At 45.4% G+C, this 17154-nt stretch overlaps 1 long non-coding RNA gene across 1 annotated transcript; it reads right to left on the reverse strand.

The window, feature by feature from the left end:
* Positions 1-5898: 5898 nt before the first annotated feature.
* Positions 5899-10752, reverse strand: LOC116970275. The gene is made up of 3 exons (XR_004411091.1): positions 10520-10752; positions 6039-6061; positions 5899-5940 (listed from the first exon to the last, which is right to left on the reverse strand). It is a non-coding gene; the product is annotated as an uncharacterized LOC116970275 (long non-coding RNA).
* Positions 10753-17154: the final 6402 nt, after the last annotated feature.

Consider the following 17154-nt stretch of genomic DNA (forward strand, 5'->3'; position numbering starts at 1 on the left):
GAGGTCTGTATTTTACCGGATTGCATGCAAAAGCCAATAATCCCAGTCACGAGGTACACGTGACAATAGAGTATAATTGAATCATTACATTCAAGTTTACACATGAGATTATTAAATAAAAATCGAGCGTATAAGAAGGAACTGCAGATAGACACAAAAAGCTGGAGTAACTCAGCGGGACAAGCATCATCGCTGGAGAGATGGAATGGGTGACGTTTAGGGACAAGACCCCTTCTTCATTGCAGTGTCTGGTATTGAAGTGATGTTATTGTGCATAGTCTGAGACCAAGCGTAGGCTTGGCGATAGTTTCGCCTCTGGCTGTCTCCTCCTCCTTTTTCCTTTCTTCCCCCCGCCCCGCCCCCCCCCCCCCCCCCGCGCCCCGCCCCCCCGCCCCGCCCCCCCGCCCCCCCCCCCCCCCCCCTCCAGCATTTTTGTGTACAGACAAATTACAACGTTTGCACGCGTTTTAACGTTTTTCCACGAGTACTCTCTGGAACGATAGGTGATGAATGTCCAGAAGTCGAAGTCACCGCATGAATAAATAACACTATTAAATGTACAGATACTGACCATGTGTGAATGAATAGCTTGCACGGTTGTTTGTTTGTTTTGTCTGTCTCTGGGTCTATAACTCAGCGGGACAGGACAGGCATGGAAATAGCCAACGGAGAGGTTGAGAAGGTGTTTCTTCCCAGAGGCCATTCGGACTGTAAACTCCTATCTCCCCAGGGTTTAACTTTACTGAACGTTTTTCCTTCCAATATTTAATATGTAAAATAATATGTGTGTGTTTATGATTGTGTTTATAGTTTGTTTGGTTGTTTGTTTGTTTGTCTTTTTGCACAAAGTCCGCGAGCATTGCCACTTTTCATTTCATGCACATCTAAACTTGACTTGACAACCCTGGCCGACCAATCATGCATCAGCGGGCGGGTAATCGTGGTCTCGGCCGGCCAATCACACGTTAGTGGGCGGGACATGGTGATCTGGACCGGCCAATCACGCGTCAGTGGGCGGGTCGGTGATGTCAGAGAGAACAAAGGATTTTGTGAATGGAGCTTTAACTGGAGCGCGCTCATGAGTGACGGCAGGTTAACGAGCAAGTGTTTACGAGGCCTGTCCCACCAGTACGCGACTGACTCCATTCGGCAGCAAAGATCCCATAGCGGAGCTATAGGATCTTTGGTGAATGTTATTTGTTTTAGAAGGAACTGCAGATGCTGGAAAATCGAAGGTGCACAAAAATGCTGGAGAAACTCAGCGGGTGCAGCAGCATCTATGCAGCGAAGGAATTGGGCAACGTTTCAGGCCGAAACCCTTCTTCAGACTGGTGGGGGGCGGGGAGAATAGCGGAAAAAGGAGGAGCAGACAGCCAGAGGGCTGAAGGAGAGGTAGGAAGGGGAGGAGACAGCAAGGGCTAACACAATTGGGAGAATTCAATGTGCATGCCCCCATCAAGCAATGTTACAAATTTTTGAGATGTTAAAAATCAAGTCTGCAATTTATCCCATCAGATAAAGCATAAAAAGAAGTTTAATTTGTCACCTAATTCACTTTCATATCTTCAGTATTAAAAAAAGTCATAGAAACATAGACATAAAAATAGGTGCAGGAGTAGGCCATTCGGCCCTTCGAGCCTGCACCGCCATTCGATATGATCATGGCTGATCATTCCAACTCAGTATCCCATCCCTGCCTTCTCTCCATACCCCCTGATCCCTTTAGCCACAAGGGCCATATCTTAAATATAGCCAATGAACTGGCCTCAACTACCTTCTGTGGCAGAGAATTCCACAGATTCACCACTCTCTGCGTATAAAATGATTTTCTTGGTTTCTAAGATCATTTAAACTTGGTTTTAGCCTAAGGGTTTCGGCCCGAAACATTGCCTATTTCCTTCGCTCCATAGATGCTGCTGCACCCGCTGAGTTTCTCCAGCATTTTTGTGTACCTTCGATTTTCCAGCATCTGCAGTTCCATCTTAAAAACTTCTTAACTACTTACAATATTGTAGGTTTGTAGATTAATACAACATACACTTAATACCCTGATGTTGAATTTGGATAATTCGCATCACCAGTAACATTCACAAGAACTGAATAGAAAGATTGTGTTTATTTGAATAATGTGCTTGGTGCTTCTAATACTGCAATTGAAATAAACCCAAATCGCTTTGCACTGTATAGCATGTTTTTAAACTCCTTTTGTGTGTTCCTGTCTACAAATTGACTCCTGCATTTCAGTTGCCATTCGTGGCTGCTCTTCAAAGAGACTTATGCCCCTGTCCCACTTAGGAAACCTGAACGGAAACCTCTGGAGACTTTGCGCCCCACCCAAGGTTTCCGTGCGGTTCCCGGAGGTTGTTGTCAGTCTCCCTACCTGCAACCTCCGGCAACCACCTGCAACCTCCGGGAACCGCACGGAAACCTTGGGTGGGGCGCAAAGTCTCCAGAGGTTTCCGTTCAGGTTTCCTAAGTGGGACAGGGGCATTATGCATATAAAGCACTGTGGGGTCTCCTAAAAGAGACGCGAGGATATTTTGTAAAGTAAGCGTGTTGTTGTTGTACTCACTCGATCTTGTGGGGAATATTGCATTTCTGATGCATGAAAAGGGGTCGAGGTTAGACGAGGTAGCCGATGGCGTCCGCGGGCTTGGAATGGACTTTGTTCATTCTTGTTTTCTCTGACAGAGATAGAGACAGCGAGGAAGTGAAGGGAAAGGGCTCGAGCAGAGGAACGTGGGAGCTGGTTGGAAACTGGCAGTGAGGGAGCTTTTCCCATTGAGAGTAGGGAAGATTCAAACAAGAGGACATGACTTGAGAATTAAGGGACAGAAGTTTAGCGGTAACGTGAGGGGGAACTTCTTCACTCAGAGAGGGGTAGCTGTGTGGAATGAGTTTCCAGTGGAAATGGTGGAGGCAGGTTCGATTTTATCATTTAAAAATAAATTGGATAGGTATATGGACGGGAAAGGAATGGAGGGTTATGGTCTGAGTGCAGGTAGATGGGACTAGGGGTAAAATAAGTGTTCGGCACGGACTAGAAGGGCCGAGATGGCCTGTTTTCCGTGCTGTAATTGTTATATGGTTATATGGAGATAAAGCGTTAAGGCGGTGAACGAGAGCAAGAAGCAACACCGATACAGACATGATGTACCTGGGAGAGAGGTGAGGGAGGGGTCTGGCGGCGACTGAAACAAGGAATGTTCTACATATTCTACAGAGAGACAGGCAGAGCCTGAGTACAACAGGCTCCCACCTGGAACCAGGAATTCGGTTTGAACCCATTCTTCCAAAGATCCTTCCCGAAGAACACAAATCTGTTGTGCGGAGAGCAAATGCTGCAAACACCTGATGAACTTCTGAACAAGTGGGAAGGGCGATTGTTTCAATCTTTATATTTTCACAAAAGTATTTCTGTTCCTTTGACGGATGCAGTTAACACGTTGAAATGAACGGATCGACAGACAGCTCTGATTTCAGTTGCTGTTTATTTCACTCTTCCCACATTTACATTCCCCCTGGTTTTATTTCCGCGCTCACTGGGTTTCACGACGCGGGATTTGGGGATTAAATGGGAGCCGTTCAGCGCCGACCTGTTGTCCATCGGGTTTCTGCCCCACATCCCCTGAGCCCTGCTCCTGATGCTGAGCAGTACCGGACCAGATTCTCAGCCACTTTTCATCCCAAGGCCTGATGAAAGGATAAAGTTTCTCCGTGAATTTATTCCCAGCAAATGTGTGGAGATGGGACTTGGTGTCCGCGTCATAAAATGAAACTATCCCGGACTCGTAACTGAGACAAACTCCCACCCTCCCGGGAATGGGACGGGCGGGGAGAGGGGATGGAGGGGAGGTGACTGCATCAAACACCTCATCCCACCGCCATATCCTCCAGACTCCATTCTCGGGGGTCAGTGTGACCGGCCCCTTCCTCTCCACAGACTCTGCGGCGACTCCCAGACTCCAGCCCCGACTCCCCGCCACCTCCACCTCCCAGTAATGTCTCCCCGATGTGAATCCCTCCGATCCCAGCACACACGCCCCGACTGTAAACCTCTTCCCGGTGTCAGGGAGACTCCTCCGGGTCTGGGTCCGTCTCACCCTCTTCCGATCCTCAGACACCTCAAGCCACTGATGCGCTGTTTCCACATCTAGGGTGACGGAGACTGGGGGGAGAAGCAGAGAATCAGAGAGTCCCCGGGGGTCGATGGGGGAGAGTCAGGCACAGGCGGGCGGACAACTGACACCTTGCCGAGGGGTTTCACCCACAACCACATTGGATGGACAACAGACATCTTTCCAGGAGCTTTTAACCGGGCTGGAGAGGGGAAATTCCGCAGATTATCGGGAACAGGAGGGGGCACGGTGCGTGGATGGGGAAAACAAACGTGGAAAGTGAGGATGAACAAGTAATTGCGGGTGGAGATGGTGAAATAAGGCGGGTTTTCAAATATCTTGGCAGTAGACGGCGAGGGAGAGGCAGATTGGAAGATGAGGAGACGGAGGTGTGTGGTAATTAAAGAGGAAGTAGAGATGTGGGGTGGAGTAGCCGTGATCATACTGAACGGGAGTGGACTGGACAGGCGGGGCAATCTGCTACTCTTTACTTGCTTTCTTTAGTGGAGGGTAGATTTGATGTGTCTGTACAACCAAGAACACTCTGATCTCATTGTGAAGCAATATATGAACTTCACTGAGGGACTTGACAATGTTTCACATGTAAGGCTGGTCCATAAAAGGAAGTCAGGTTGGATCCAAGACGAGTTGGTAAAATGGTAAATGGTTGGTGGTTAGAGGTAGGTGTGATCTTTCTGCCTGGAGATCTGTGACTGGTGGTGTGCATTAGAGATCGGTGCTGCAACCATTGCTGTTCATTTTATGTTTTCATGGCTTTGATGTGAATGTAGGAGGTGTGACTACTAAGTTTGTGGAGAACGGGTAATGTTGGGGATAGCAAGGTAGTCTGTCAAAGTCTGCAGCAGGATATAGCCTAGATCATCGAAACCTTATTGTCATGCAGGGAGATCAATACTGGAGGACGCAGTTTTCTTCACACAAAGAGTTGTTAATACCTGGAATATTTTGCCATAGGAGGTGGTAAAATCAGATGTAACCACTATATTTAAGAGGCATTGCGATTTGGCAAACGAGGTGTAGAATAAGGTACACAATAATGTTGGAGAAACTCAGCGGGTGCAGCAGCATCTATGGAGCGAAGGAAAAAGGCAACGTTTCGGGCCGAAACCCTTCTTCAGACTAATATGGTTCTAATGTGGGCAAATGGGATTTGTGTGGCTGGGGAAAAGGGTGGACATGGAGGCGATGGGCCCAATGGCCTGATTCTGTAATGTACAACCATGGCTCTCTGGCTCCAAGAGCACTGAATGACTGATTATGCACAGCCACCGGGTGTGCAGTGAATTCTAAAGGTTGCCTAGTCTCAGCATGCAGTAATGTCTCCTTGTCTCTGTCCTAAATGGTGCAGCTCACATTCAGAGGGTTTCCGCTGGCTCCAGGCCCCCTCAGACAGGGGAAACATCCTCCCTGCATCCAGCCCACTGAGCTGTGTAAGGACTTTGTGTTTCACTGAATTCTCCTCTAATACACCTGAACCCTCGAGTACACATGCCTAGTCTACGCAATTTCACCCAGCACAGCAAACCCATTCTCCCAGAAACAAGGATCTGTTCAAATGCACACAATCTTTGCTTTGTCTTTGTGATACTTCCCCCAGAGTCCATTAATACCATTAATCTTCACATATAAGTATTGCATAAAGATGTCTTAAAAGAGATCAATGGAAAAGGTATCAGTTTTACCTCGTTTGATGATATCAGATGTTTCGCTCAATGCTATGTTGTAGAAAAGGGTGCGATCATACTTTTCAATGGGCTATGCGCTATCTGCCACCAACATTGGTTTGGTTTCATCAATAACCCTGCAAATATTTAACAGCTGGTTAGAAACTGAGCATTAGCTGTTTTTTTGAGCGGTACTGTAAAAACGTACATTGTTTCAGTCAAAAGCATGTCCTACCTCCTCTTGCGACCAGCTTCCTCCTGAAATAAATAAAACACAAATCTCAATAGACTGAGATGGATCGTCATGATCCCGACGGCGGGTATTTCACTAGATTGCTACAAAATACCCTCTGAGAATTCCCAACTCTTTGTCGCTGTCACACAGACAGAAAGTGGATATTGTCGTTGAGACATCGAACACGGGGGAGAAAGCATTAGGAATGTCGATGAAAATAACTACGAGTATGCAACTTACGAGTAAGACCGGGCAGGTCGTGGGATTTTATCTGGAGAAGGGAGGACAAAATGGAGATACAAGGGAAAGAGAGTAAAAGAAAAGATAAGACACCAGAATTAACGGGGCAGAACGCCCAGGAAGGGATAGGGGAGTAAGGCCAAGCGAAATGGGAATCAATGTGAAAGGTGCGGGGAGTAATGGATTAAAAGTATTATATATGACAAGGACGCTGCTGACAACCTTCTACCGCTGCACCACAGAGAGCATATTAACGTATGGCATCTCTGTGTGGTATCTCAGCTGCACGGAGGCGGAGAGGAGCGTCTTCCACAGAGTGCAGAAGATTATTGGGACACCGCTACCAGCCTTGGAGGGCATCTACCACACACGATGCCTCAGGAAGGCCGTCACCATCCATAAAGACTCCTCACACCCTTGTAATGGACTGTTCGAACTACTTCCCTCCGGCAGACGTTACAAGGCCTTCTACGCCCGAACCTCCAGACTCAGGAACAGCTTCATTCCCAGAGCTATAGCGACTCTGAACCGGCCCTGCTGAGTGCCCCCCATCCCCCCTGGACTGTCTCCCTCGGATGGTCACGTCACACAGACACATCTGCACTTTAGTCTGTTTGAACTGTTTTGACTATTTTACTGTTCTTTTACAAACCATTTTCTCGGGGTATCTAAATCTAAATTTTATTAGTTATTTAAGTTATGACATTGGATGGAAGCTGCATACCATATCTAGTTGTGCTTATGTGCAATGACAATAAAATATATTATTATTATTATTATTATTATGAATGCACGAAGTATAAGAAATAAAGTGGATGAGCTTGAGGCTCAGTTAGAAATTGACAAGTATGATGTTGTAGGAATTACAGAGACATAGCTGCAAGAGGACCTGGGCTGGGAACTGAATATTCAAGGGTATACGTCCTATCGAAAAGACAGACATGTGGGCAGAGGTGGTGGGGTAGCTCTATTGGCGAGGAATGAAATTCAGTCCCCAGCAAGGAGTGATATAGAATCAGGAGATGTATAGTCAGTATGGATAGAACTGAGGAATTGTAAAGGTAAAAAGACCCTAATGGGACTTATCTACAGGCACCCAAATAGTAGCCTGGATATAGGGTGCAAGATGAATCAAGAGTTAAAATTGGTCGCAAAATGTTGCAAAGGTAATGCTACGGTTGTTATGGGAGATTTCAACATGCAGCTAGATTGGGAAAATCAGGTTCGTGCTGGACCCCAAGAAAGGGAGTTTGTGGAGTTCCTCCGTCATGGATTACTAAAGCATCTTGTACTGGAGCCTACCAGGGAGAAGGCAATTCTGGATTTAGTGTTGTGTAATGAACCGGATTTGATAAGGGAACTCGAGGTAAAGGAGCCATTAGGAGGTAGTGGCCATAATATGATAAGTTTTAATCTACAATTTGAGAGTGAGAAGGGAATATCGGAAGTGTCAGTATTACAGTTGAACAAAGGGGACCATGGAGCCATGAGGGAGGAGCTGGCCAAAGTTGACTGGAAAGATACCCCAGCAGGGATGAGAGTGGCAGGTATTTCTGGGAATAATACAGAAGGTGCAGGATCAGTTCATTCCAAAGAGGAAGAAAGATTCCAAGGGGAGTAAGAGGCGACCATGGCTGACAAGGGAAGACCAGGACAGTATAAACACAAAAGAGAAGTATAACGTAACAAAGATGATTGGGAAGCCTGAGGATTGGGAAACTTTTAAAGGGCAACAAAAGATAACTAAAAAGGTAATACGGGGGGGGGGGGGGGAAGATAAGGTACAAAGGTAAGCTAGCCAAGAACGCAGGCTGTAACAGGTGAATTTATTATAGGGAACAAGGAAATTGCAGATGAGTTGAACGGGTACTTTGGATCTGTCTTCAAGTTCAAGTTCAAGTTCAAGTGAGTTTATTGTCATGTGTCCCTGTATAGGACAATGAAATTCTTGCTTTGCTTAAGCACACAGAACATAGTAGGCATTTACTACAAAACAGATAAGTGTGTCCATATACCATAATATAAATATATACACACATGAATAAATAAACTGATAAAGTGCAAATAACAGAAAGTGGTTATTAATAATCAGAGTTTTGTCCGAGCCAGGTTTAATAGCCTGATGGCTGTGGGGAAGTAGATATTCCTGAACCTGGTTGTTGCAGTCTTCAGGCTCCTGTACCTTCTACCAGAAGGAAGACACATACAATCTCCCTGATGCACTAGTGGCCAGAGGACCTAGGGTGACAGAGGAACTGAAGGAAATTCAAATTGGGCAGGAAATGGTGTTGGGTAGACTGATGGGACTGAAGGCTGATAAATCACCAGGGCCTGATGGTCTGCATCCCAGGGTACTTAAGGAAGTGGCTCTAGAAATCATGGATGCATTGGTGATCATTTCCCAATGTTCTATACATTCAGGATCAGTTTCTGTGGATTGGAGGGTCGCGAATGTTACCCCACATTTTAAGAAAGACGGGAGAGAGAAAACAGGGAATTATAGACAAGTTAGCCTGACATCAGTGGTGGGGAAGGTGCTGGAGTCAATTATAACAGATGAAATAGCGGCACATTTGGATAGCAGTAACAGGATCGGTCTGAGTCAGCATGGATTTACCAAGGGGAAATCATGCTTGACTAATCTGGAATTTTATGAGGGTGTAACTAGGAAAATGGACAAGGGAGAGTCAGTAGATGTAGTCTACCCGGACTTTCATAAAGCATTTGATAAGGTCCCACATAGGAGATTAGTGGGCAAAGCTTCAGCACATGATATTGGGGGTAGGGTACTGACATGGATAGAGAAGTGGTTGGCAGACAGGAAACAAAGAGGAGGGATTAACGGGTCCCTTTCAGAATGGCAGACAGTGACTAGTGGGGTACCGCAAAGCTCGGTGCTGGGACTGCAGCTATGTACAATATACATTAATGATTAAGATGAAGGGATTCAAAGTAACATGAGCAAATTTGCAGATGACGCAAAGCTGGGTGACAGTGTGAACTGTGAGGAGGATGCCATGAGGATGCAATGGACTTGGACAGGTTGGGTGAATGGGCAGATGCAGTTTAATGTGGATAAATGTGAGGTTATCCACCTTGGTGACAAGAACAGGAAGGCAGATTGTCTCAATGGTATCATTGGGGAAAGATGAAGTACAAAGAGATCTGGGGGTCCTTGTTCATCAGTCACTGAAAGTAGGCACACAGGTTCAGCAGGCAGTGAAGTAAGCTAATGGCATGTTGGGCTTCAAAACTAGAGGAGTTGAGTACAGGAGCAAAGAGGTCCTTCTGCAGTTGTACTAGACTGAAGTGAGACCAAACCTGGAGTATTGTGTGCAGTTTTGGTCTCCAAATTTGAGGAAGGACATTCTTGCTATCGAGGGAGTGCAGCTTAGGTTCACAAGGTTAATTCCCGGGATGGCGGGACTGTCATATATTGATAGAATGGAGCAGCTGGGCTTGTAAGTCTGGAATTTAGGATGGAAGGGGATCTTATTGAAACATATAGGATTATTAAGGAATTTGACACGCTAGAGGCAGGAAACACGTTCCTGATGTCCGGGGAATCCAGAACCAGGGGCCACAGTTCAATAATAAGGCATAGGCCATTTAGAAATGAGGAAAAACTTTTTCACCCAGAGTTGTGAACCTGTGGAATGATCTACCTCAGAAGGCAGTGGAGGCTAATTCTCTGGATGCTTTCAAGAGAGGGTTTGATAGAGCTATTAATGATAGCGGAGTCAGGGGATATGGGGAGAAGGCAGGAACGGGGTACTGATTGTGGATGATCAGACATGATCATATTGAATGGCTCGAAGGGCCTACTCCTGCACCATTTGTCTATTATTGTAACATGTCAGAGATAATGGGATGGAACATTTTAAGATCAGCGGCAGATTTAAATGTGTGGGGGTTGGAAATATTGTCTCTACTTGTGGGAAGAAGAAAAATAAAACCTGAAATGTATGATGGCCTTTAATAAATTCTACAAGAATAGCAGTAAAAAGAATGTGGAACTCACAGAGTGGCCTGAAGACAATATTGCAGATAAATTTAAGTTGAAGTAGGATAAATATATGAGGTTTCCTGGAATTTGGGTCATTATTGTCGGATGTGGTGAGTAGATGGAACATTGACCCAGAACTGAATTACTGGTAAATGCAGCATTTATTTCAGAAATTTAACCCACCATTTTGTGACTGTGCACTTTCACTTCGCCAAACTGTAGTGTAACCCCTCACCTTCAGAAATATCACACCGTCCTTGTGGTCTATCTGTCCCTGTAATTTTGATAGGTCCTCCTGAATGGAATTTAAATTCTCTTGAATCTCTTGAAGATTTTTCTCCATTGTTTTTACAATCTTCGCCTCTTCTTCTCGGACATCTCCGAGTAACCGCTGCTCTTTCTCAGTGAGAATCTGGTGCAGTTCAGCAAACTGGGATGTGATCAGTGACTGAAGGTTGTGTGACTCTTCCTGTCAGATGAAAGATGCAAATCAATATAAACCACGTCAAAGCAAACTGGCAAAGTCTATAGCAATATTGGGAAAATCAAGACACATTCTGGACCACAAATCATTACATACTTTGTATAATACACTCATATTGCCATATCTGAGTTACTGTGTGGAGATATGGGGTAACACCTACAAAACCAACTTACAGCCGTTATGCACATTACAAAAAACAGCAATAAGAATTATCAATAACGTTGGATATCTTGAACATACCAATTTATTATTCTTAAAGTCACATACACTGAAGTTCACTGATCTGGTTAAATTTAAGACTGCGCAAATCATGTACAAAGCAAGAAATAATTTACTTCCACGAAATATACAAAAACTGTTTATGGAAAGACAGGGTGGGTATAATTTGAGAGGGGAACATAATTTTAAAAACTCTTAAACAGAACAACTTTTAAAAGTATGTGCATAGCAATCTGTGGTGTGAATTTGTGGAATGGTCTGGAACAGGAGATAAAACTTAGCACAAGCATAATTCAGTTTAAAAAGATGTACAAAAACACTTGTTTAAAGGGATATTGGGATGAGGACAGGTGAGTGGGATATTTGTTATACTGATTGTATTGGGAAGGGTGATTATAGAGTGATGGGTTGTATATATGACTAAGATACTGTATAGTATATGCGGGATTTCTATTTTTTTATTTTTTGTATGGCTTTGTAAATATTTGATTAGTGTTCAAATGTAACTAATTTGGTGTACATATAGTGGCTGGTGTACATATGGTGTACATATAGCTGCTAAATTTGTATAAGATAATTACAAGCAGTTGAATAAGGGGTGGGAATTAATAAGCTTTGGCTTCTTCCTGCTCCTTTTCGGACACATATGATTTCATTTATTTATAGATATTGTTTATGACGCTATAAATATTCTTGTTTTGTTTTTTGTATGCTGTTTCACATTTGCTTTTTATTCTTTTATTCTGTTCGAAATAAATAATAAAATAAAATTTTAAAAATATATATAATGTGTCACTCTGCCGTGTTTCCTCATGACATGGAATGTGACAATCGGCTAATCAATGTCGAGTTCTGGAGTGCAGAAATATGCCATTCGGCCCAACATGTCCATGCTGGGCTCTGTACGTATCTACACTCATCCCATTTACATGTATTTAATCCATAGCTTTCATTACCTTGGCAATTTAAGTACTCGTCTTGATAATTGTGAAATATTATATGAAAGTAACGCACAATCAAATAATTCCCATTTCCCCAGTATAATTCCCTGCAGCCTATTCCATTTCATGTGTCCATTAACCCCCAGTGGACAGAACCAAGTCATCAGAAGTAGCAGACACCAGCACCACTTCGAATGACAGACTTCATAGAGTCATACAGCAAGTTTGATTAGTAGGACTGGGTGTTACAATCCCTAAGATTTTCACTACAATTGACATTCTTGGGGATGACCACCAAGTGAATTTGCTAACAATCAGACACATCTTCAGTTGTGTACCTCAACGTCACTGGGTGTTTCGGCCTTTTAGCACAAGACACCCTCAGTCGAGGCAGGCCCACCGCAGGGAGATCAGACTTCCCCCCCCCCCCACAGCCCCCTCTCCCCGCTCCTGACGCCGGTCCCGGGACCCGACCCTTATACAGACCCGTAGCGGAACCGGAGCAGATTGTCAGCCAGTTTACATTTTGAGTCTGGAAGAAAGGATAAAGTTTCTCCGTGAATTTGTTCCCAGTGAAGGTGTGGAGATGGGTCTTGGAGTCCGCGTCGTAAAATGAAACTGTCCCGGACTCGTAACTGAGATAAACTCCCACCCTCCCGGGGATGGGACGGGCGGGGAGACGGGATGGAGGGTAGGTGAATGCTTGAAACCCTTCACCCAGGCACCACCAGATGCTCCAGACTCCAGTCTCCGCGGTCGGTGTGACCCCTCTCTTCCTCTCCACAGACTCTGCGGCGACTCCCACACTCCACCACATATTCCCCGCCACCTCCACCTCCCAGTAATGTCTCCCCGATGTGAATCCCTCCGATCCCAGCACACACGTACTGCCTGTAAACCTCTTCCCCGTGTCAGGGAGACTCCTCCGGGTCCAGGTCCATCTCACCCTCTTCCGATCCTCAGACACCTCGAGCCGCGCATGCGCTGTTTCCACATCCAGGGTGACGGAGACTGGGGGGAGAAGCAGAGAATCAGAGAGTCCCCGGGGGTCGGGGGGAGACTCGGGAACAGGCAGGCGGACAACAGAAACCTTGCCCGGGGTTTCACCCACAACCACATCAGGTGGACAATAGACGTAATTCCTGGAGATTTTATCCAGGGAAGGAGAGGGGAATTTTGTGAGGTGGGGGGGGGGGGGGGAAATGAAGTGGGCTTTTCAAATATGGAGGCAGATCGGAGCAAGAGGATATTGAGGTGAGTGGTAGTTTGAGGTTGTTAAAGAGGAGGTAGAGGTGTGGGGTGGAGTCACCATGATCATAGTGAATGGGAGGGGGAGACATGAGGGGCCAGATGACCTGCCCCTGTTTCTTTGAGTGGAGGGTGAGAGAGAGGGAGGGGTGGCTTGGACCTTGGAAAGAAGCAGAGGTTGAATGATCAGGTGTTAGACAGAATAGGTGGAGACTTGTGGTTGTAGGGTCGCTGAAAGAGAGGATTCACGGGTGGATTTGATGGGTGTGTACAACCAAGAACACACTGATCTCATTGTGAACCAATATATGAACTTCACTGAGGGACTTGACAATGTTGCGCATGTAAGGCTGGTCCAGAAAGTGAAGGCAGGTGGGATCCAAGGCGAGCTGGTGAAATGGATCCACAATTGGCTTGGTGGTTGGAGGTAGAAGGTAGCGGTAGAAGGATGAGTTTTCTGCTTGGAGGTCTGTGACTGGTGGAGTGCAGCAGAGATCGGTGCTGCAGCAGGGATATCAAATCAAGAGCGCAGGTTTATCTTGAGAGAAAGGAATTTTAAAGTGGTTCTGAGTAGTAAGTTTTCTTTACACTGAGAGTGGGTGATATCTGGAACATGCTACAGAGGAGCCGGTGGTGAGATCTAATCATTATATTTGAGGCACTTATCTAGGTGAGATGCAGAAGAATACCAATGTAATGTGGGCAAATCGATTAGTAAAGCTGGGAAATAGGTGCACATGGACATGATGGGCCGAAGGGCCTGACGCTGTAATGTACAACCATGGCTCTCAGCTCCAAGACAACTGAATGACTGAGTCACCACAGCCACCTGTGCAGGGAATTCCAAAGGTTCCCCAGTCTCTGCGTGCAGTAATGTCTCCTTATCTCTGTCCTACATGGTGCAGCCCACATTCTGAGAGGGTGCCCGTTCTCCAGACCCCTCAGACAGGGGAAACATCCTCCCCGCATCCAGCCCACTGAGCCCTGTAGGAACTTTGTATTTCACTGACATCTCCTCCTATACACCCGAACTCGAGTACACAGGCCCAGTCTACTCAATCTCACCCCGCACAGCAAACTCATTGTCCCAGGAACAAGTATTGTTAAACTTTGCAACATTTCTTCTGTGTCAAGTCTGTCAATTTATCGGTACACAGGAGCATAGGAACGCAAGAAAACAGGAGCAGGATTAGGATCCGCTCCTCAGGCTTGCCCCTCCATTCAATGTGATCATGGCTGATCTAAGCTGGCACCAATTCCTCTTCTGTGTGAGTTCCCCATCATCTTAAATATTGGATCAATCAAATATTTATTTGTAGCCAAGCTGCACATATCCAATAACTCAGCCTTTTACCACCACCTTGGACACAACATTCCAGATATTCACTGCCCTCTGAGAGATGCAACTTCTACACACCGCATGAGAGGCCGCTCTGGAAGGTTGGATCTCATGGAATCCGGGGTGAACTAGCCGATGGAATACAACATTTACCTGAAGGTCGCAGACAGAGGATGTTGGTAGAGGGTTGTTTTTCAGACTGGAGACAGAGTCCACTGTTGTTCCTTATTTATATACACGATTGGGTGTGTATGTAGGTTGCACAGTTAGTCAGATTGCAGATGGAACTAAAATTGGTGACATTGTGGAGAGTGAAGAAAGTTATCTGAGAGTAAATGGGATCCCTGTGAACTGGGCCAATGGGCTCAGGAATGGCAGGTGGGATTTATTCATGTGAAGGTGAGGTGATGCACTTTGCTGAGACAAACCAGGGCAGGATATACACAGTAAACGGGGAACTTTATAGAACTGAGAGATCGCGGGCTGCAGGTACACAGTGCCATGGAAGATGCAACAGTGACAGGCAGGGTGGTGAAGAATGTGTTTGTCACTCATGCTTTCATAGGTCAGGATATTAAATACAGCATTTGACACAATAAGATTGTTAGCAAATTAGAGAGGGTGCAAAAGGATTTATGATTATTTCATCAGGTCTGAAGGGCTGGGTTATAAGGAGACGTTGGATAGGCAGGGACATTTGTCTTTGGAGCCCGTCCGGGTGTTTTTATAGATGTGTATAAGATCTATATAAGGTGCACAGATAGGGTGAATAGCCACAGTATTTCACCCAAAGCAGGAGAGTATGAACGTCTGACTCTGTGATGCTTCCCAGCTGATGGGTTTAGTGGTATCTCCAATTTCCCTTCAGTCCACAATACTATTAATGTTTGCATCTAGGTATTGCTTAAAGATATCAGAAACAAGAATAATGGAAAAGGTACAAGCTTTACCTTGCTTGAAGTCATCAGATGCTTCTTTGAATGCCGTGTTGAACGAAACAGGGCAATGAAACTTTTCAATCGGCAAGGCTTCATCTACCACCGACAGTGGTTTGGCTTCATCACGAACCCTGCAAATATTGAACAGCTGGTTACAAACTGAGCATTAGAAATGTTTTAAGCTGTTCCACAAAACACTTACACTGTTTCCATCAAGACAATGTCCTACCTTCGCTTGCGACCAGCTTCCTCCTGAAAGAAAGAAAACACAAATCTCAATAGACTGAGATGAACCGTCCTCATCCCGATAGCGGGAATTTCACCAAATTTCTACAACCCTCTGATCATTCCCATTTCCCAACTCTTATTGCCACTGTCATGCAGACAGAAAGTGGATATTGTCGCAGAGATGTAGAACGATGGGGGAAAGCACAAGGAATGTTCATGAGAATGACGCCATAACTGAGAGGATGGAACTTAATGAAAAGACTGGGCAGGTCGTGGGATTTCATCTGGAGAAGATGTCAGGAATGATGAGAGAGAATTTAATACTATCGGTGCATTTAAATGTGTGGGGATGAAATAATATCTCAAATCGAAGGGGAGACCAAGAATCAAAGGTGAAATGTAACGTGGTCTTCAATAAATACCTAAAGCAATGCAGTCATAAGAACATGAACCTCACTTGCATTGGAGGGACTGAAGCCAACAGCAGAGATAAATTTACATGCAAGCGGTGACAATTGCTCGGTTCTAAGCTTCCCCCCAGTCTAGTTTCAGTAAAAACACTGAATCAAGCACTTGAATCAATTAATTGTATTCTACCAGAAGCACGTCACAGATCACGCATTGTACCTATCCCACCGTGGGTTCGATCCCTGCGTCTATCTGTTCACATCTCTGATGGGCATGCACTTCTCTGAAGATCTTTCCTGGTCCGAGAACACTAACGCAATTATCAAAAAGCTCAGCAGCGCCTCTACTTCCTGAGAAGCTAACGGAGACTCGATTTGTCAAGGAAGACTCTCTCTAACTTCTACAGGTGCACAGTAGAGAGCATGCTGACCGGTTGCATCGTGGCTTGGTTCGGCAATTTGGGCGCCCTGGAGAGGAAAAGACTACAAAAAGAAGTAAACACTGCCCAGTCCATCATCGGCTCTGACCTTCCTTCCATCGAGGGGATTTATCGCAGTCGCTGCCTCAAAATGGCTGGCAGTATCATCAAAGACCCACACCATCCTGGCCACACACTCATCTCCCTGCTACCTTCAGGTAGAAGGTATAGGAGCCTGAAGACTGCAACAACCAGGTTCAGGAATAGCTACTTCCCCACAGCCATCAGGCTATTAAACCTGGCTCGGACAAAACTCTGATTATTAATAACCACTTTCTGCTATTTGCACTTTATCAGTTTATTTATTCATGTGTGTATATATTTATATCATGGTATATGGACACATTTATCTGTTTTGTAGTAAATGCCTACTATTTTCTGTGTGCTTAAGCAAAGCAAGAATTTCATTGTCCTATACAGGGGCACATGACATTAAACTCACTTGAACTTGAATCGGCCCTGAGCCTCGTGACCAGGGACTTTTATATGGCCCGCAAACTCGAGGGGCCGAACCACACGGGGGTTGTCTCTTAATCACCGAATTACAAATATCGATTAACCCCATACATAACAGGCAATTTCCTAAC

Source organism: Amblyraja radiata, unplaced genomic scaffold (genome assembly GCF_010909765.2).
Source record: "Amblyraja radiata isolate CabotCenter1 unplaced genomic scaffold, sAmbRad1.1.pri scaffold_6_ctg1, whole genome shotgun sequence".
Lineage (NCBI taxonomy): Eukaryota > Metazoa > Chordata > Chondrichthyes > Rajiformes > Rajidae > Amblyraja > Amblyraja radiata.